Below are 22,009 nucleotides of genomic sequence, written 5' to 3'. Positions count from 1 at the left end.
TTGGTTTAGGTCTTGCAAAACCCTTTGTCAACATGTCAAGGATTTCATCTAAAGCAGTCAAAACAGCATTAGAAGTTAAATAAAGCCTTAGAAAAATGCAGAAAATTATTCAGAAAGATTCTTACGGTCCTTAAATTATGTTGACCTTGTTCCTAATTAATTTTTCACAATTAGTTGAAATTATATTTTCTTATTAGCAACATGCATAGAACATATTTCTACTTCATTGAGGTTGACCTATATTGATTACACAAAGTGCCAGTTACAATAATCAAAGTTTTATGGAAATCAGGAAAACCTAAGCTAGCTCCTCCTGCAGAAGGAGAGTTCCCAAATGCAGAAGAATCCTGTTGCAGCAGCCTGGAATTCTTTGATTTGAAGATCAGTTTAGAAGACAAAAATTGTTTCATCTTTCCTTGAAATTTGGCAGAGCCATGTAACCCTGTTAGATCTTTATTTCTGCTCAGCATCTATTGTATCAGGTCCAGTCTTATGTCTGAATTCACTGGACTCTGCAATACCAACAATAAATAAGACTCATTAGCCATAAAGCATTCAATAAGAATTTCTCGGAGTAAGGAATGCATTGTCTGCACAATAGCACACTTTCCAGCTGTGCTCTGGGCAGCCTCATGGGATTAACAGGGTAACTTCATAACTGACACTTGTACAGGTTTAAATTTGAAATTGCATTTAATTTGTATATCATTATGTAATCGAGAACTTGAACCTTTAAGGCAAATATAGCAGTAAATGGGCATCCTGCTAAAAATATTTGCAATACAATAATTAATTTAATGGGATTTATGTCTCTGGAGACTAGTACAAGGCCTTTTTGTGACAGATTGCATTTGCTCTCTTTACATGTGTACAGGGCAGCACTCAGTGGGTGAGGGTACATGTGAGCTGGTAGATGGGCAGAAGCATTCCCTTCTGCAGAGAAAATTCCCTTTCATGGGACAGGGACAGCATGAGCAAATGTACAATCCCTCATGGGTTCAATGGCTCTTGAAGGGCTTGTAAGGTCAGTATACTTTGGGATTCTTTCTTGACTCTTTTTTGGAGCCTCTGTAGCTGTCACTGAACATGTTGTTTTGTTTAAATTCATGAGAAGAATAAACAAACTTGGGAGGAAAACAAGCCACACCAACCACATAGAGAAACTTTATCATGTCAAACTTACCTCTGGTTTTGTTGTTTATATACACTGGTTTGCTACCCCAAGACGTCTTAAGAATGTTGAATATAGGAATACATTTTTAATGGAAAAAATTGCTTGGGAAACTTCTATCAGTTTGGATTTGGATAGATTGCTGAGTCTGATGTCTGGTTATGCTCCTTTTACATTCCTCCACTCAATGATGAATAGTAAAATAAGCTATGACTAAACAATTGCTTCTTATTAGTTCTCTACTATATTTAATTCAGGATTTTTAATATGACTTTAAAAATAGCTCCTATAGAAAGGATATAGAAATTCTCCTTCATGTGACTTTGTCATTGCTCTATTGTGTAAGATCTCCAAAAACCCTTAAGAGCACAAGTCTTGCTAATTGTTAATTGGGATATTCAATGGGACTTGAGCACCCACTTCACTTAATTGCTTTTGAGCAGCCAACACAGCTCTGAGAAGTGGCAGACATTTGTGACCAGATTTACTCCTATATCCTGGGTCCAATTTGTCAAGAGCAAAAGCATCACTTACAAAATGCCATTGACCCTCAATTGTTCAGCTTTTCTGCAGGACCCAGACTACCTATTGCAGGAGTTATTTTGTTCCACTTGGCTTTTCTTTATAGAAGCAAATAGATACAGAATTTTTATAATGTTCTGTTTCCCTTGTTTTAAAGCACTTATTTTAATGTGATTTTTCACTCATAAAAAAAAAAAAAAAAGGTATTTCTGGCAGTGTAATAATAACTTGCATTTGTATTGTACCTTTCATCTCAAGTGATCCCAAAGCATTTTACTAACTTAACAAGCTGAAACACACTATATTAAATACTACACATAGGGATCACTTCACCCACCACTAAAACAACCACTTATGTGGTGAAATGAACCAACTGTTTAAAGGCTCAGTTCTGTGAGGTGTTGAGCTCTATTAGCCTGATACAATGCCCACTGAAGTCAATATAAAGACTCCTAAAGATTTCATTGGGCTCTGAATTAGAATTTATTACAATCTTCCAACAAAGCATTTAGGAACATGCTTAACTTAAGCACTTGAGCAGTTCCATTGACATTAATAGAGCCTGAGGTTTCTTAAAGTTGAGCTTGTGAGTTTTTGAAGTAGGGCCAGGTGTCTGAGTGCTGTGCAGTAGAGATTGCAGTGGGTGCATTGATACAGCACAGAAGCAGAAAACAAGATCTGAAGAACACCCTAACTCATTAAATTCACTGCTGAAATTAGGTAGCACAATTTAAATACCCTTACCAAACACATGATTCAGACAACATGAAAGAAGAATTGTTAGTCCACTCCTTGAAATATTTTTGCATTCACTACATGCTAATAACTTTATATTATTACCTCTGTTTTATTACTAGTGCTTTGTTATTTAGAGATTGTAAAATTATGAATTTTTTTTGTTTGCAAATCATAGATTCCCCTTAACGTAATCCAGTAATTCATTACTTTTCTGCCTGCACTGTTAGCTGGATTAATAAGCATCTCCTACATTAGTTTATTAATTAAAAAATGGTAGAAAAGAATAGGCCTATAAGCTGAAGCAAAGCACCTGGAAAGAACTATAGCAAAGCAACTGGAGGAAAAAAATGTGGCTGTTCTGTTTAGCATTAGGCAGCTCAAAGGATGCTGCTTCTCACTCCCAAAGACAGTAAGGCTTTGTGATACTAGAAAAGATAGTAAGTCCAGGTCAGAGCTGGGACAGTAATAACCCTTCTTCATAACCTGACTGCACCCTTCCATGTTAACATACTGTGAACTGAGCACAAGTGACAAAACCAATCCATCACTGCACCACCAACACAAAGAAGAATAGAGAGGTTAACAGAAATTGATGACATCCCTGCTCGAATTTTACACTGATTCGGCCAGCTTTACGATTGAAACAGACAAAGATTTATAGTCCAAGCTAGGACGCTGGCTCTCCTTGATTGCCTTGATTTTTTTTTTTTATGCGCTTCTGCATATTTATTTCCAAGCTCATCACGGGCTTGTATCATTAGAATGCTGATTTGATTTTACATTCCAAGAGGAGTAGACATTATGCAGCCATTTGCATGATGTGAGAGAAATCACCATAACGGTTTGTGATATCGGCGACCAAAATGATCGGTAATGTTCACCTGCATAAGCAGGATCGTGTAATATTTTTTTTTGAAATTCAGATTTTTTCCTTTGCTTCTCCCTCTGTGAAAAAAAAAATAAAAAGAAGGAATTATTCCATATCCTGTGGATGAGAAATTGTGTTTTGTCATGCCTCCGAGGGTTACAGTGGTATTGAGCTTTTATGAATTCGTTTGATATCAGGGCTGAGCGTTACGAGTTCCAACACAAATTTTTTTCCCCATGACATTATTACTGAAAGCTCTTATCAGTTCATTGTGACAAAAAATTGATTATTATCCTTGACATTTGATGGATAGCTTTCATAAAAGTGCTTTTTTTTTTTTTTCTTTAGGTACTTTATTTGTGTGTGTGTGTGTGTGTGTAAGCCTGTAAAGTTTTCTTAGGAAGGTTCTATTTTCTGGATAGAAAAAAAAAGAACAAAAAACAAGCAATAACCGCTTACTCTATAGCATATTCTTGAATCATTGCTATCTGTGAAAAAGTTGAAAGTGAAGTGACAATTCTGCTTCCTTACAGCTTTTTCCACTTAAACACTAGGAAAATGTACATTCACACATCTTAGAGATAAATTTGGATTACTAATATAACTGTTCTATAGACACCTGAAAAAGAGATTTTGAAGTAGTTGAGACAGAGGCATAGATAGACATTCTATAGTTAAGGTTAATTTGGGCCTTTGTCTTTGCCAGATTCTAATACCTCTTTGTAGTTGTTGTATTTTAAACAAATGTTCAGCAGGTGTCTGACAGAAGAACAAAGCTGCCTTTAAAGAGTTTAACTCTTGTTTATTGCGTTCCAGCAATGAGAAGCAATAGGACTTGACTCATTCTGAACAATGCCAGAAGCTGAAGCTAATGGTGATTCAATTATGGTCTCTCACAAATGGGAATATTCACCTCTGTGTGTGCATTAGTGCTGATGGGAGCTCTGTGCTTGCCTTGGGAGGAGAATATACTTTCAGAGAATGTGGCAGAACTGTTTTCTTCTGGAGGAAATTGCTGTTTTCCCTGGTTGCCATTTTCAATGATGGATTCATAGGAGTCTTCCCAGGGATCCTCGCAGAAACAAAAGGTGGGAGAATAGTGATTTTTAGAGAAATTTGTGAAGACAGAAAGTCAGCCAGAGGCCAGACCAGCCATTTGATAGAGAAAAGGGGCTTTACAGAAGATAAGATTCGTTATAGGAACAGATTTTAACCTTTTGAAACAAATGCTGTTAAGTGCCAGATCAATTAAGGAAAAAAAAATAATAGAGTTTTCTGAACTGTGTGCCACTTTCAGGCATTTGGTGATTCTTGAGATCACGGAAGTCAGCATTAAACAGAAAAAAAAAAGATTATTTAGCCTTGCTGTTACTATTGTATAGAAGCAGAATTGATTTCTGGTGATGGACTGGTGTAGGGACAGTTGCCATGTGTGAAAGAAAGGAAGAGGTCGCAACAAGAAGCCTTAGTCTGATGTATAACCCCCAATATGTGCCTTGTACTCAGTGAGAAGTGATGAAATGGTTGTAGTCTTCTTAATTCCTCCCCCAAGACTTTCCATTTCTCTCCACTCCCAACAAGTCTGTCCTGGGGGTAAGTTCTGGGCCGAGTTTACCAAATGGGGACAATATAAACGTCAGTAACACTGTACGAAAGGAAGAATTCTCCAGTGTATACTTTGCATCTGTTCTTAGGAAGAAAGATCTTGTTTAACACAACAACAGAACAGGTTTTCTTACAGTAGCAATAAGAGAAAAGGAAAAGAGCAGTATAACAGTTAAAAAAAAAAAAAAAAGTTTAAGGAACTACTTCACCCATGTTACATACAAAGGAATATCAGACTGATGAACTAATCTTGGAAGACTGAAAAAAATCTGAGGTTCTGGGAAAAAAAACGGTTCGTGTGTCACTGCTTAAGGACAAATACTTCAGCGAACTGTCGCTCATAAAATGAACATAGAGCAAGTAAGTCAAGGTTATGGGAGATGAAATCAATGAAGAATTAAAATAATGGCACACTGTCAATCAACATAGCTTAATGAAAAAAATATCAAATAAACTTGTTGTTTTTGATTGAGTTTATGATTTCATTGACAAAGATTTCTAAAAGGTATTTGATTTCTTTATGGTTTAAAAAATACTGCAGGTAGAGAATTCATTAAAAGTTTACTAACTTGATAGCTTTTGAAAAAGAATTCTAATGAAAAATTATCTGTTTGGTTTTTCCTATTGGATTCCATCTTTCTGTCCTGAGTCAAGTCATGACCTGAGCAGCACTGTGCAAAATGACACACAGTTAGTCTTGTTAAGATTTACACACACACAAAAAACCTGTATGGTAAATAATGAGAAAGACAGTTCTGACGAACAACCTAGATATTATAATGATCTGGACTTGCTAGAATAAGATTTATTTTAACTTTTCAAACCACAGTATTACATATCTAGCAGTCAAAACTGCAAATCACAATTCCCTTCTGAAGAAGAAACTAATTTTGAAAAGGAACATCATAAGGAGTTAGAAATTACCAGGATTCATATGATATGGAAAAGCATATGATCAGGAAGTAAAGAAAGCAAATATCAGTCCTCAGATGTCTGGCCAGAAGGAGTAAGTTGGTGATTAACCAATGTAATAATTTATTTAAGGATCTCATGGCTCCTCCAGTTTTTGGTATTTTAAAAAATGAAAAGCTTTGAAAAGGTACATTCTGTCTTACCAGCAGGCCTTATGCAAGGAATAAGGTCATTCTGTTCCCTCCACTGCAGAGTTTAAATAATCTCTGAATTGTCACCTTCATCAAAATAATATTAAAAATATGTAACTGCCTATGAGTTTCATAAACAAAAAGATTGTGTAAACTGAGATGCCCAAATTAGGCACTGAAAGCATACAAATGTACTATTAGAGTACCTAAATGCTAGTTTAGGGCCAAAGGCAAATGTATCCAAGGTCTGAGTATTCTTGTATGTAATGTTGTCACTTTCCAGTTGCATTTCAAAGGACTTTAGTTGTTTATTTTTTCTCCTGGTACAATATTAGGATTTTATCTGCAGCTTTCAGAGAGAAAAAAAAATAAAAAATCTTGTCTACTACTTTTTCAATGTTAAAATAATTTTCAGACTCTGAAAACTGTAAGGTACTGCTGTTGAGCATGAAATCTTGGCTCCATTTGCTAGTGCACTCACTACATGTGTTTTTTTTTCATTGGCTGAATTGTCTTTACCTGGTGGGTTAGACCTGGCAAATAGCCACCAGTGACTCCCTCCTTCCTTTCCTCCGCTTAGGAGGACTGGGGAAGCAAATAGGATGAGAAACTCCATGTGTTGAAATTGAGACAGTATGATTTGTTACCAGTTACTGTCACTGGCAAAACAGATTCAACTTGAGAACAATTAATTTAATTTTTTTTTTCTAATTAAAATAGATTCTGTTAGTGAGAAATAAAAGACAAACATTAAAACACCACCTTTCCTCCCCCTGTTCTGCCCACAGAGGCAATGCCCTGCAGAACCCCTACTGCCAAAGCCTTGCAACAGACACTCCAAAGAAAATTATATTAAAAAGTGCTTTGAAATAATGAACATTTAAGTTGCATGTGGATACTGCTTTCATATTTTCTGTCAATACTGCAGGAAGTATTGTAGCTAATTTTCTGCAGAAGAATGCCCTTTTAATCACAATTGATAAGCATGATTCTCCCTCTATTTATATAGTAATTTTACAAGCTTAATTTTAAAAGGCTGATTTTAGTTTTTTAAAATCAAAATTTGTTTGGATTGTTAATTTGGTTAATTTTAGCCCACTTCTAATGCGATGAAAGATCACATTTTTATTTCATTTTTATCACAAGTATTGCATTTGTAGTAAAACTAATAAAACAAACCTTTGTTTTGGTTCTGATACTATTTTATTTAAACTGCAAAATTGTTGCTATATAAATTCAATTAAATATCATAGAGCATAATATAAAAGTCTTTTCTGGATCTTTCAGTCAGCAATCAATTGCAATGAATCTAGTAAGAAACTATTGTACTGTCCATATTAGAAATGTGTGGAGGCTGGAATATCTGCCACATTAGAGTTTTTCAGGAATTTTAACATTTTTCTGCCAGCAGGAGTGATTTCACAGAAAAGAAAATGATGGTAATGTAAAGGAGGGGAACTTTGGGTCATTCAGATATCTTGCTTCAGAAAATTAGAAGGATTTGTTTTGATTTCAATGCTTGAGTCTTTGTTCTATTAGAGCACTTGTCATTCTGTTATGATTATAATTTGGCAAATTATTTCTAATTGAAAAGTCAGCTTCCATGAAGAAACTAAATTTCTAAAATAATGTAAAAAAACCCAAGCATTTCAAAACTGTCAGAAATTTTCTTTAGATTAGCAAGCGAAATACCAATCCCATTTCACAAAGCATTTCTGATAGCAATATTTTCCAATGAACTGTAAATCAATCAACTTTTGTCTTAAAGCCTCTAGTCTCACTCTCACAAATTTCTCTATTTATCCTTGTCAGTTGTCAGTTTGGTTCACTTTGCAGACGAATCATTAAGTTTACAAGTAGGTTTTAGATTTAGGCCTAATGATAGAACTGCACACAATATTTAAATTATTCCCAAATTCAAGTAGGTTCTTAAATTAGAAGACAGTTAAACAAGGATTTGAGAGATATTAGCTAGTAGGATAAATTGAAGTCATGCATTGACAAAATTATGTTATGTTACACTTAGTCTGATTTCAGGTCAAAAGCAGATACAGGTAGGAAGATACCAACAGCCTGAAATATTTGTAGTACTTTCTATGAGAGGAATAATGAATTTTGTCTCATGAATAAAAGTAAATCAAATTTAAACTGTGAAGTTGGAGGCTATCTGGAGAGAAAGAATAATAAACTAAAAATAAATTGTTCTCCATTGTTGTGAGTGAATTATGCACATTACTCCAAACAGATTTTGTTGAGGTGATTTAGCCATAATCCACTTGTTTTGTGCTTGCATGCCTAAATTTTATGTATCATTTGTACAAAGATGAATAAAAGACTGTTTCATAGACATAAATATGCATATGCAAAGGCAAGTACAGTAAGATTGAATCATCACCATATATTCTGTAACAGGAAAATAAAAAAGATGACACGGAGCATCAAATTACTTCATTTTACTACCTTTTCCCTCAAACACATTTTTAAAAGTACAAAGCAATATAATTTGTTGTGGCATGCTACTCCCTGTGTTGCTATTAAGCTATCCAGGTGATGCTCTCTTGAGACTCCACTCTGAACAGAGGCCTAATTCAAGACTGGATCACAACATCTGCACCAGATAGAATTTGTCATCTTCTGTCTTCAAGCCCATTGGCTGTTGCTTAGCAACTGGTCAATCTCACAGAGTATTTGCCATGACAAATTAGTAGTGTTGTTACCATGACAACCAGCTTTGTTACTTAATTAAATTGATTTGAATCAGAATTGGCTTTCGGGGAAACAAGTGTGTTGTGTGAAGTAGTAAACATGAGCTTGCAGCTAAACCATTCATGCTTTGATGTAGTAGTCCCTAAAATCAACACCATCAGGATGAAATCCACAATCAAGTCCTGAAATCACTGTGGACAGACTTGCTTAAGATTTTAATTTCCTTTTCCGGATTTTTTTTAGAGCACTCTGGATATATTTAGCAATGATGAAAAAAATAAAAAAGAAAAAAGAAAGAACCCAAACCCCAGGCTACTCCAATTTCTTGATTAATGCTCTGACAGTCTAAGTAGGGAAGTTACTGCTCTTTAGCAACCAGTTGTGAAGCCATGTTTCATGTGTCACTGGAAATTGCACAGCTTCACACAAAAAAAGGAAAAAGAAATCAGATTATGTAGAGTAAAGACCTAGGAGGGGAATTTCTTGACATCCTTTCAATTTCTTCTCCAGTAGCATCTTGGCTGCTACCTGGAAAGTCTCAGTGCTCACCATAATATGGGACTCTGACTGGCTTGAGGAAGTGAGGGAAATCCCTTCTTTTGATACTTAGGGTCCAGGCAGCACAAAATTAAAATAAGGCAAGCTAGAAATTCAGATTTCACACTATCGGCAAATTTTTTTTAACAGAAACACCTACACACTTTTTAATTATGTTTTCTACCCCTCTTATCCTCTTTGCAGACTGACAGAGACACAGGATTAGCATATTTATGTCATACATATATTTAATGAATGAAACCTACATGTTAAGTATGAGCACAGCTGTTGCAGACTTCAGATACGCAATCTCACATTTTTTCAGTTTATCTCTATATCACCAGTAATGTATGGGTTTCTGCTTTTGCTGTCCTTCCTGATCTTCTTGCAAATATAACTGCACAACTCAAGTTGCATTTTCCTTATAAAATATTAAATTAACTGCTTGGAATGTTTTTAAATTTCTCATTATGTGTGACTGATTTAAAGCTCAAATGTGCTGTTTTGCATGGATGTTCCAAAGCTTAAGCCTATGTAAACAATAAATGGGAAACATCAACCAAGTGGTGAGTCACAAGGGAAACTGCAAAATGTTGACAAATTCTAAATTGCAAGGTGCTGTGTGGCCTTGCTACATCGCCTGTGTGCTATCAGTAATTCACACTGCTATCATTAGAATATGCAGACTGCCTACTGAATTCCTCTGAAGTAGATTTTTATTTCTTTAGACATTATTAGCGGAGTCTCACTTTTTAATGCACTTTTTTTGAGAGCATGTCTTTTTTCAGAAGCTTCTGGAAAAATAAATCATTTAAAAGAAAGAAGAAACATTTACATATGTACCACTAGCAAAACCATCTATCTTTCACACCTCTGAATGAATTTGTACAAAGCATTTTTCTCCTTAGATGGGTTTCACAAAACTTAGTAATAGCAACAGCTGGTTTACAGCAGTTTAGATGTAAGTTTGAAATATTTTAATATTTTTCCTTGTAAATATTATACATTATATGTATTACCCTGAAACAGTGATTTCAACTTACCAAAACCCCTGTAGAAAAGTTATATGGTCCTTCTCATGCTTAAAGCAGAATTAATAATAGGAATTGATGTCTTTATTATACAAAGAGGAAAAATGCAGAAGAAAAAATTAAGTCATTGTCAAAAGTTCAGAACTCAGAATTGCTGTTCACATATCTGTCCCACATGTCAATGTTAGGCTTCAAGTTTTGACCAGCTAAGATTTGTATACCATAAATTATTTCTAAAAGTTGATTTTTAAGTATTTTTTATTACAAATCTCTATAATTTTTGTGGGGATCTAACTGGAAGGAAAAAAAAAATTGACTATTAGAAGAAAAATTCTGGTGTTTGTTTTTTGATAGAGTTCATTTGTATTCATCTAATTCTGACTGTTGAAACAATACACTCTCAGAAAAAAAATATTTTCTGAAAAAATTATTATCAATGTTAATAAGAGAAAATTCTAATTCTAATTCATCTAATTCTGACCATTGAAACAATACACTGTCAGAAGAAAATTGTTTTCTGAAAAATGATTATCAGTGTTAATAAGAGAAAAATCTAAAGAATAAAAGTGGAGAGAAAGTGTGGAGTAAAATTTTGTTCAAAGGATAGATGGAAGTCTGAAACAGGGTGGTATTTCAGATTAGCCATACGCGCTACAGTTAATTGAGACAAGCTGAAAAGCCATACATAAGTCAGGAACAGAACACTTAAGGGAAAAAAAAAAGGAGAAAAGTATTATCTTTTTTGTACATCAATGAGCAGAGGGGCAATACCTCATCTGTTCCATGGCACACTACTCATTTTGGTGACCAACTGGTGACCAATCTTCTAATTAAGGTATAGTTTTTAGAAATTGAATTAATTTCCTTCCAGGTGAAATGAACAGACATGTCAGCAGTTTCTATCTATTTAAAAGAAAAAAGGTAGCAATGCTGTAAACACTTGGATTCCTTCTTAAGCATATTTGGCCTTCAGAGATCATGAACTGGACAAATTTTGGAGGTTTAGCAAAGACACAAATTTAGTAGTTGAGGAACCTGTACAAATATTATTCACAACTGCATGGGGATTCTGGGAACAGGTGTAGAGCAACATGGGATTTAAATGTACTATTTCATTAGTATAGCTTTACCTACAACATAAACACAAGACTATTTGCGTCACAGCCCTGTTTCGTTGAGTGAAGGTGCAGTCCCAGAAACAGGCCTTATGGTTGTGGAAAGCAGAAATTTAATGGCTAAGCCATGTCTGAAATGGAGTCCTTGACTTCCATGGCCACTTCACAAGGTGAGGGGTTAGGTCACTCCCAGAGCAACTCAGGGAGACAAATCATCTGACCACCAAGCCTGATGAACTTTGTTGCTTGCCCTTGGGCAAAGCAGGCAGACACTTACTGGGCACTGTCCATTCCTATTTTAGTGGGCTTAAATAGACAGCAAAAATGCTGTAACTTGGCTTAGCCACAGCTAATGGATGTCACAGTCTTACTTTTTGATGAAATGTTTGAGGGATAAGCCAAAGCAGGAATTTATAAGTATGGCAAACAGCTTTCAATACTTTGTCATCACTTATTAGCCTTCTCAGTCTCTCCAAAACCATTGGGGTTGGGGGCATATTTTTCTTTTCAAGGTTGCTGAGTGTTTTTACATTGAAGATGAATACTTCAAAATCATTCTATAATGATGAACTTCACAGTCCAAGAAACAAACATTTCTCTTTCACAAATGTTTTAATATTCTGTAGCTTACCATCCTCTTCTGTTTCATTCTAGGAAATTATGGGTTAGTGATAGTTTTCCTACCCACGCCTTAAGATTAAAGATACAATTAAGCAATTGAAAGCCTGTCCATTTTCTCCTCCATGAACAGTGACAGATCTGAACCAGACAAATATAAACAGATGCAGCAGAACTAATTCTGATTTTTCTTAAAGTTGGATAGCTCTAGTGAAATTTCAGAGAATTAGCTCTATCAAGCTTTAAGATTCTTATCATGAACGTAAACTACTATTGTACCAGGCACTGTACAAACAAGAGTAAAATGTTGTACAGACTTACAAGTTGAAGATAAGGATATTGGTTCTGTAAGTAAGGGGAATACAAGAAAACAAAGAAACATGAGTAGTCAATGTGCTATGCTTCAGTCACAGAATCAAAGACTAAACTGGATTGGAAGGGACCCACCAGGATCATTGAGTCCAACTGCTGACCCTGTGCAGGATGCCCCAAGAGTCACACCACATGACTGAGAACATTGTTCAAACTCTGCCAGGCTTGGTGCTGTGACCATTTCTGTGGGGAGCCTGTTGCAGTGCTCAGGCAACCTCTGAGTAAAACACCTTTTCCTGATATCTATCGTAAGCCTTCCCTGACACACCTTCATGCTGTTTCCTCAAGTCGTTTCACTTCACGTGATTAATATTTGAAAAGGAGTCTTCCTAAACATTGGTAAATGTCACTGAAAGCAAGTGAGAGATGCTAAGTAGAAACAGTTTGCAGGTAAGGTTATCATGGTTTAAGTTCTGGCTACAGAAATGCACATTTTAACAAATTGTAGATTCCTACTTGTAGAAATTAGGATAGGACATCATGAAAGCTGAGACTAGTTTCAACTGTGAATGGTTTAAAAAGGGTGTGTCTCTGATAAATTATGTAGACAGTATTTGGATACAAGGACCAAGAATCTGTCAGAGAGGAGCCAGGTTACAAGCCTGAGTGACATGCAAGATGGTGATGCATTTGATCAAAAAGAAGAAAGAAAAAAGAATTTCTTTCCTTTAGGTCTATGAAGAAAAATAAACACAAGGTGATAGCTACCTCACCTTGTACATCAGTCTAAATGAATGAAGTGACCAAGACCTGTGGTTTAGAGGAAAAGAAGGATATCGAAGAGAAAGGTAAGGTTACCACCATAATAAACTGAAAGTAGCTGAAATAATGGACTAGGGAAGAGATGAAAGGGAAGATTAGAGGAAAGAGGAAAACAGGTGAGAAAATAGTTGAGAAAGGAGGAGGAAGACAAGATTTTAAGTGTGGGATTGATTATGCTGATGAGACAATTTTTAAGTCTGACCTTTGACTAAGAATCCTTAACATCTTTGCTGAGAGGAAGATTTTCCTGTGAAGGCAAACGTAGGAATGAGAAGAGGAAAATCCCAGACATATGCTATATTTCTTTAAAAATGCGAAAAGAGGAGAAAGAAAAAAAAAAAAGTGACTGACACCTAGAGTATTAATGGAAACTTCCTAAGGTAAGAAAAACAAAGGCATGTTTGTACACTAAGAGAGAAAATATAAGAAGTAGTGACAGAAAGTCATGGAGAATATGATGAAGAAGATGAGGAGATTCTCTAGAAAAAAATAATCAGTAAAACTCATGAGAGAAGGAAGTAAAAGGTCAGTATAGAAAATCATAGTTACTCCAATATTAAATTGGAACATAAAGGACAGATTATTGACTGAGAAGTAATCTTGGATGGTATTTTTAATTGTTTTTCAGTTTTCTAAATTATACACAGAAAATTATACTAACTTAATAAATACCTGTGTGCCTAGAAAAAAAATTAATGGTATAATTCAGATCATAATTGACCAAGTATTTATTAGAACAAGTTTATGAAGAGGATATAACAGTGTAAGAGAAAGCTCAGCTTGCAACAGACCTATGTCTTGACTGGAGAACTGGCAAGAACCTGTAAAAGTGACTACTTTTCTTGTAAGGCTTCACATATTAGGGTTTTATTCAATTCTACCGATCTTCATCCTATCCTCTAACATGGAAAAAAAAACCACAAATATCAAAATGACACAGTGTTAGGGTACAAATTCCATTTACACTCATTTCTTATTTGCAATATAACCTTAAAGTGATATGCATACAAATATATATGTAAATACATATGCATGTGTATAGACATACACACACTACATGATAAAGATACCTTTCAAGATCTAAGAATAGATTTCATATTTATTAAGGAAGTAATTATAACCAAGAAGACCTATTACCCCATTTTTCTTTGTTAATTGTAGCTTTTTTCTCCACCATGCAATAAAAATGTATAGAAATGTGTAATTTCCTAATGAACTTCGAAATTTTACATATTTTCCTCATTCATAACAAAGCACTTAATGAATATTGCATTACATCAAGACAGTACATCTGAAAGCATACTTTCTTAATAGAGAAAACAAAGGACAAAGTTAAGGTTGGATGCATTACACTGAAAGGAAATGGTGTTGAGTGATGACGGATTCTGTTGTGGTTAGGAGGGGATGCAGGTTTTCATTTACAGAATCTCAAGGCCCAGAATGACCTCAAGAGGTCATTTAGTCCATTCCTCTGCCCTAAGGCGAAACCAGCTGACAGTTGCTTGTCTAATCCTGCTCTTAAAGTCCTCTAATGATGGAGATTCCATAGCTACCACACCATCTTTTTCAAGTACTTCCTTAAGCTTTCTCTTAGAAGACATTTCATAAGATTTTTATTGACTACTCTTTGTCCCAGTTAAGCCTATTGCATCTTCGTCTGGTCAGAGATCTATTAATTTCCATGTAGTTTTAGAATCTTTCTTCTTCAGGAAATTTTAAAGAATAAATTTGATATGTGGCATTAATTTCATGTCAAGCAGGACAGAAAAGATCCCTTAAAATATTTTGTGGCTTTACAGTTATTTTAAGAAATTGTTGGAGTTGGGAGCCTAAAGGTAAAAAAAGGTCTGATTTATAGCACTATTTCTTTTTTCCTTTAAGTACATTTAAATAAATGAGTTGTAGGAACATAGTTAATGTAAGTTAAGAGGGGAAATAATACAGAAAATATACTTTTATATGAAATGAAACATCTGAAAGCATCAAGGAAGAGGACATTGTTGAGTACTGAGATTTGTATCCATGTCTCCAGCTGGTAGAAATCAGTAACCACCGAGAGGAGAGGGCAAAGAGCACTCTGAGGAAGGGTTACCCTTCACTGCCAACATCAAACTAAAGTGTACCAGTTGTAACCTCATACTTGAATTTTTAGGTTCCTGTGGCTGTAATTACATCACAGAGCCTTTCAGGTAAACACAGCTTCTGAGCAGTGGCATTGGAAATCTTGATTTATCCAACACAATGGCTTTGTAAATAACCACTCTAAAATAAGGAGGTGCTGAAGTAGCCTAAACACATTTTATTCTCCTTTTCCTTTTTTTCTAGACTCCATCACCAATCTAAGTCTTCATCTCATTCTTGACAATTCATTGACCATAAGAAAAATTAGGTCAAGGAGCTTCAGAAGTCACATAGTTAGCAAGAAATTACACAAAATATGACTGTAATAGCAACAGTAACTGTAGAAAATAAAAATGTATAAAGATAACATATTTCTGCCAAATCTTTCTGACTTCTTTTAAGGCAAAAAAAATCAAATCATTCATAAGAAAAAAACATCTTTGTCCAACCATCTCTAGTCAAATAATTTTGAGGTAGTTTTTTTACCTATTGTTTCTGGAACAAGTTGACCTCACCTTGGCCAAAGATTTTCAGTAGAGTTTTATAAAATTCTTGCATATTTGCTTGTTTTGATCTTATTTCAGCTCAGCCATGCCTAGATGCAAAAGTATTCCACGCACTTATGTGTTTGCACAATTTATCAGAGTTTGCAAAAGTTTTTTTTTTTTTTTTTTTCCAGATTAACACTTCTGCTTTGCATACATTTCCTTCAGTTCCTTTGTACTCAAAATTATTTTGATTTATATGGAAACAATGTAAATCCCTGTAAAAATGTTTTATTTAATAAAAATTAGGAAGCAGCTCCAATTTGATGATCTCTCATTTGAAATAAACAGACTGTAGCACTTCTGTGTAAATAGACGAGGAAGAGAAAGGAGCAATCTCAGAAAACTACAGTGTCTAGAGACTGGGATACTTTAGATAGTGACACTAATGTTCATTTTCCAAACAAGCTGGGGGATTACTGAGTTTAGAAGGAGCACTGTTTTGTCACAGCCCAGGGGCCCCACAAACTACCCTGATTTTTTTTTTTCCCTGCACAATCTATATACCACAATCTAATCTCGTACAGGCAACAAGATTTACTGTCATGTTTAGAACGTGTTTTAAATAGTTATTTGCCATCTCTTAAATAAATGTTGTTTGCAGCAGTCTCTGGTTTAGTTTTGTTTTCCCTATGTGCCATGAGGATCCCATTTTCCTGTTAGTATGCTGACAACACAACTTTCGTTAAGGCTGGTTGGTTCCATTTGCATTGGACATCTCTTCTGCATATAGATTGATGAGTTTAATCAGCGAATCAGGAGAAAGACTTGGACATCAATCAGTGTCAGTTTTCTTTCTTTCTAATTTCTGATTTGCTACTTCTAGTTATCAATGCAATAAAATGATGCCAATTTGAGATAAAGGCTTGGAAATAATGCAAAGTTAGTGTAAAATTGTCAACAGGCCCAGGAGCCCTACTGCATTATGATCACTGATATTTTGAAAAAGAGACACCATATTTAACATCCAGGAACAATGATAAATTCATTATTCACAGTTCAGTAAAGAAAACATTTAGCAGTCTACTGATTAAAACATACCATAATGTCTTTTGTCTTGCTACTAGAACAAAAATATTCCTGTGGATTTCCATGGACTGATAATGAACCAAAAGGACAATTTGTGCCTCAAAACCCAGCCTCATCTATCTTTAGAAGTAATATAGTCAGTATTGTTTCATACTACCAGTGTACCTGGAATATCTCAAAATACTTTTTCTTGTATCCATTTTCACAGCAAACTGAAGGAGCGGGAAATTTTTTTCTTCATTATGTACAGAGTGGTCAGTTAAGGCATAATAAGACTGAATCTGTACCCTCAAGATCTGAATGTTCATATTGTTCTTAGGAAGCTAATTTTGAGCATTAGGAAGTTAATTCTTATCAATTTGAATGCAAATAAGGTTTCCAAATTCCTCTAAGTATCTGGGTCTAACTGACTTCTCAGATCCTGTGAAGGCAATGAATCAAACCAGACCCCCAGGCTAATTCCAAGCATTTCACTGTTCTTCCCCAATGGAAAACACCATCCAGGTATACATCTTTGCCAATAGCAGATTGTTTTCCTGACTCTGGGGGTAATGGAGTGGTGTTTCCTTATTGCTAGACCACCTTTATTGTCACACTCTAGGATGAAGAGAAATGTATAGAGTACTCCTCCCATACCTACAGGTTAGAGATGGAGAGATAAAGGAACTGGCAGAGAGATCACTGCTCCTCATGCCCTAGCATGGCCATGGAGTTTTGGTCCACAGTGTGGGCCTAATTAAGGAATTAGACTAGCATCCTTTTTTACAGGGCTGTAGATTGAAAAACAGTATAGTTAGGCCAATTATGCCTATACCTCATAAAATGGTAAAAAAATTCAGCTCAAAAGCCAGCCACCCAAGAAGATAAAATGTCTCATATAATTACACCTCTTGAAGTATATTTCTGCTTTTATAAATGCTAGTACATGTTCATGGAGATTCTTCTTTAGTTTACATGCTAGAAGTCTGTGGTTTTGAAGCAGTAAGTCCTGAGATTTCTTTCTCAGAATTGAATATTTCTGATTTAGCTATTTACAACATTTTCATTGTAAGTGGAAATCACAAACATATTTGTAACATCAAGTTTGCTTTATTTTTTTAAAATAAATGGCCAGACAGCGTTGCCAGAAATATCTGAGGAAATATCCATTTGATTTTAATTTATATGCAGGCAATCACAGAATCACAGAATAGAATCACAGAATCCTGTGGTCAGATATGCTTAAAATGGAAACCACTTGCCTCACATATTAATTCATTCTGCAGTCTGCAATGTGGCACTGACTGAACATATACCATCTTTATCTTCTTACTTTGTAAAAAAAAATTTCAATTTTAACTTTTTTTTTTTTTAATTCTGAATGATACATCTATTGGGAATAATAAAACCATAATTATGAAATAATAATGATAATGAGATGATACAACTATCTGCCAAAGCTGTATGTACTACAATGTAGATTTCATGTATATTTGTATGTATTTATATACATATATAAAAATATGGATAGGTAGATGTATGTATATGTATTTATATGAGAGTATAAAAATGCACATATATATGTATGCATATCTGAATATAAGTCTATACAAAAGTCTTGGTATTTCACGTATTTCAATACATATATTTCAGAGGAAGAGTGGGAGAAGATCCAACTGGGCTTTATTTAAGAGTTATGTGATCATCCTGCTCTGGAAAGAAAATGTTGTGATTGTATAAAACAAAGAAGCAATAACAGAAGAACAAAGGCAACACATCTGAAATGTCAGACAGTAAGCTATTTACTCATAGTGATAATGGTGACTGAAGGAATTCCTGCCTCTCTCAATGGCAGGTAGTTAGACTTTGGTGTAACAGGACCTGGTATAAACAGAAGGCCTGAAACAGGATTCAGAGGATTTCATCCTCCCAGAAGAGCCTTGAAAACATGCTGAGGTGTAGGTACCTAAGACCAATGCTACCTAAACTGGAAGACTTCCAAGAGTAGACACTGCACTCCATGTGGATTTTTTTACCACCTCTGTAGCTACAGGAGGGTAAAAGTGGACGTTGCAAATGCAAAATGATTAGACAGTGATTTTAAAACATATTCAGCATGCCAGTATCACACCACCTAACAGAGCAGCACTTCTCCAGGTGCTCCAAATTCTATCTCCCAGAACCCATCAATGTTGGGTGATGGATTTCAAACCACCAAATTTTATTATATCTCCTGTATATTCAGGCTGTGCTTTGCTATTTTCTCTCTGCTTTTCTCAAAGAAACAAAGCCAGATAGATGTGTAGGGCTCACTTCTAGAGACACTGAGCATTGCAAAGGCACTTAGTGTCATCTGAGATGCCCTAAAATATTCCTACCCAGCCTCAGCTGCCACTTCAGAAAGACACAGGTCTGCTGTAGGTGCAGCATTGCATCTGACAGCCGTATGTGGATGCCTTAGGGTGTGTCAAGCAATGCTTGATGACAATGCATAGAGAACCAAATCAAATCCTCCTGGAGAAATGCTGCAATAACAAGTCTTGCCACCCTAGGCAGGTACCTCAGGCAGCCAAATCCAAAAATTTGCCCCTAGAGAGGTGAGGCAGACATGGCTGGATCCTGCTGAGTCTGTGCTGCCAGGGCTCCCAGCCCCGCGGATGGGGGTGGTGGGTGAGAAGCAGATGAAGACAAGCTGCCTGGATCTGCCATCACTGTGTTGAGCCCTCAGACTGCTGCTGCAGGCCTCGTGTTGCAGTAGCCTTTTCTGGGTGTCTTTGCAGCCAATCCACTGCTCAAGGGGAAAATTTTCCTTTTTTCCCTTATAGCCTACGGTAGAGACACTTATCACCCAGGCTATTCAAACTGGCTCAGGGGTCCTGTTTAAAAGCAATCAACTGCATAACATATGGGGCTGGCTGTCCCTATACCAATGTCTAATTTTATAAAGGAAAGAGGTAGGGATTCAGAAGAGGCTATGCTCTTACTGTAGGGCAAGTTAATATTCAGCAAGCAGGATCCAATATCCCTGGCTCGTACAGTTGTATTTACAATTAGCTCTAAGAATTGCAAAAAGACAGTTGTCCAGGAACTGACTCTGTGGGAACACCTGATCATGCAAACACAGAAGCTGAAGAAACCTCAAGGGACCCACACACACTTTTCACACCTCCCCGATTAGTGACTGGAGCCAGGCCCTTTTGCTTGTGACAGATTAATCAGACCTTAACTCAGCCTCTAATTGGATGACAATCAGGTTCTCAGGATATGCTGAATGGAAGAAAAATTCTCTTTCCCTTATATTTTATGTCTTTCATTTCTGGACTAGCTGTGTCCTTTTTTTTTTTTTTTTCCTTTTTTTTTTTTTTTTTTTTTCCCACATGATTCATTTACTTTGTTACAGTTTCTCCTCCTTTAAATGAGCTGCATATTTTCACCCAGCATTACTAACTTCCATCAGTTTTCCACTGAAGACACAACCTTTTCTTCTTATTATAACAGCACAGCTTGCAAAGTGATAGCTAGGAATCAGATTGTGTCAGCACTCCCATTACAACCCCCCGTTTTCAGGGAGTCATTTTTAGTGTGGCCACAGAAATATACTCAGGACTTACTGCTGCTATCTAGGTTTTGTTCAAAGAGTGAATTTCCTTTTCCTCCAATCAGATGAAAACATCTGACCACTTTTAAACTCCAGGAATATAAACAAATGAGAATAAGGGAGAAAGTGACAGGTTTATGAGGCCAAGGTTATATCAGTAGTTGTCTCCTCAATCCCTTTTCTGCCCCAGCACTTCACCCTCCCTCATAGTGTCTAGTCAAGAGAAATGCATAACATTCTCAATTCAGCTCTTGAATTGAGAATCCAAACTTTCTACAGATATCCATTTCGTTTTTCCACCTAGTTCGCCAATGTCAGCTGAAGATGAAAGGATCCTAAAATTCCATTTCCCGGACTTTGTTCAATTATTTAAATTTATTGTTGGGGTTGGGATTTGGCTTCAGCTTGGATTTTAAAAGTGTGTTTCTTTTGTTTGGTTAATCTTGTATTGTAATTTTTTTTTTTTTTTGGTTTGTTTTTTTTTTCCCATTGACTGATAATGATTTAAATCTGAATTGATATGGTCGCCTGAATTCAATAAAAACATGCTTTCATTTTCCCTCACTATTTTTTATAAACCCTCAAATTATCTATATCTCTCACTAACTGATTTTTTAATAAATATCAGCACTCTTGATTCAAGAGTAAACAAAATTAAAATATTTCCAGAATTATTTTACTACACTAGAATTAGTTGTAACTGCACTGAACAAATTTGCTGAATGAATATGATTTCACAGTGATGTAAAATCACTTCTACCAACTTTCACATTCTATTACAGCTGAGCAAACAATATGAAGAGAAAGTGTCTCTGATTGTATGCATTACTTATTTTGTCCTAGGCCTAGGGAAACTGAGGCATGTAGACCGTGGTGTCCCTGACAATTGAAACCTGTCTGTACAGAACCTATCTGTAACAGACTGTTCTAGGTCCCATGCGAAACTCAGGAATTTTCTTTATCCAACATTCCTTCAGTGGTAGTCCCTTGTACCAACTTCTGACATGTGAGTTAATACCATGCTCACACTGTCTCTCTCACCTAGAGGTCTACATAGGTCAACTCCATCCTTTAAACCAAATTATCTTTTCTCCTCAACATCACTTTAGATGTAAACATCATGTCCTTGTCTATAAGGTTTCACCTAACCAAGCTCCTCTCTTTTTCTCACCAGCCTTTTAATGTTATTTTTACACTGATACTTTATATACATATACAGATGCTTCTGCATAATTACAAAGGAAAATTGTCAAGCACCTTGTTTCCAGCTTTGAAGTCATGTTCAGTTACATAACTCTGGACTAGTTCTTTGTAGAATTTCCCAGATAACACGTAGACCCAGATAACATGTAGATTGATCAGTTGACTCCTGATTACCTCCCACAAATCCCTCCATAAACACATAAGCTCTCTATGAAAGAACCCTGATGTGCCATTACAAATGTTGCCCTGGGAAGATCAAATTCTTCACCCTATTTTTCTTCTCCTTTTTCCCCAATGAAAGTGACAATTTTCTTGACTCAATTTGTGACATCATTTCGACTGTGTATATTCAAATCTGTGTAAGAACCCATTTCTTTTTGCTACCT

This window comes from Vidua macroura, chromosome 6 (genome assembly GCF_024509145.1).
Source record: "Vidua macroura isolate BioBank_ID:100142 chromosome 6, ASM2450914v1, whole genome shotgun sequence".
Taxonomy (NCBI): Eukaryota; Metazoa; Chordata; class Aves; order Passeriformes; family Viduidae; genus Vidua; species Vidua macroura.
This window is presented reverse-complemented; position numbering follows the sequence as displayed.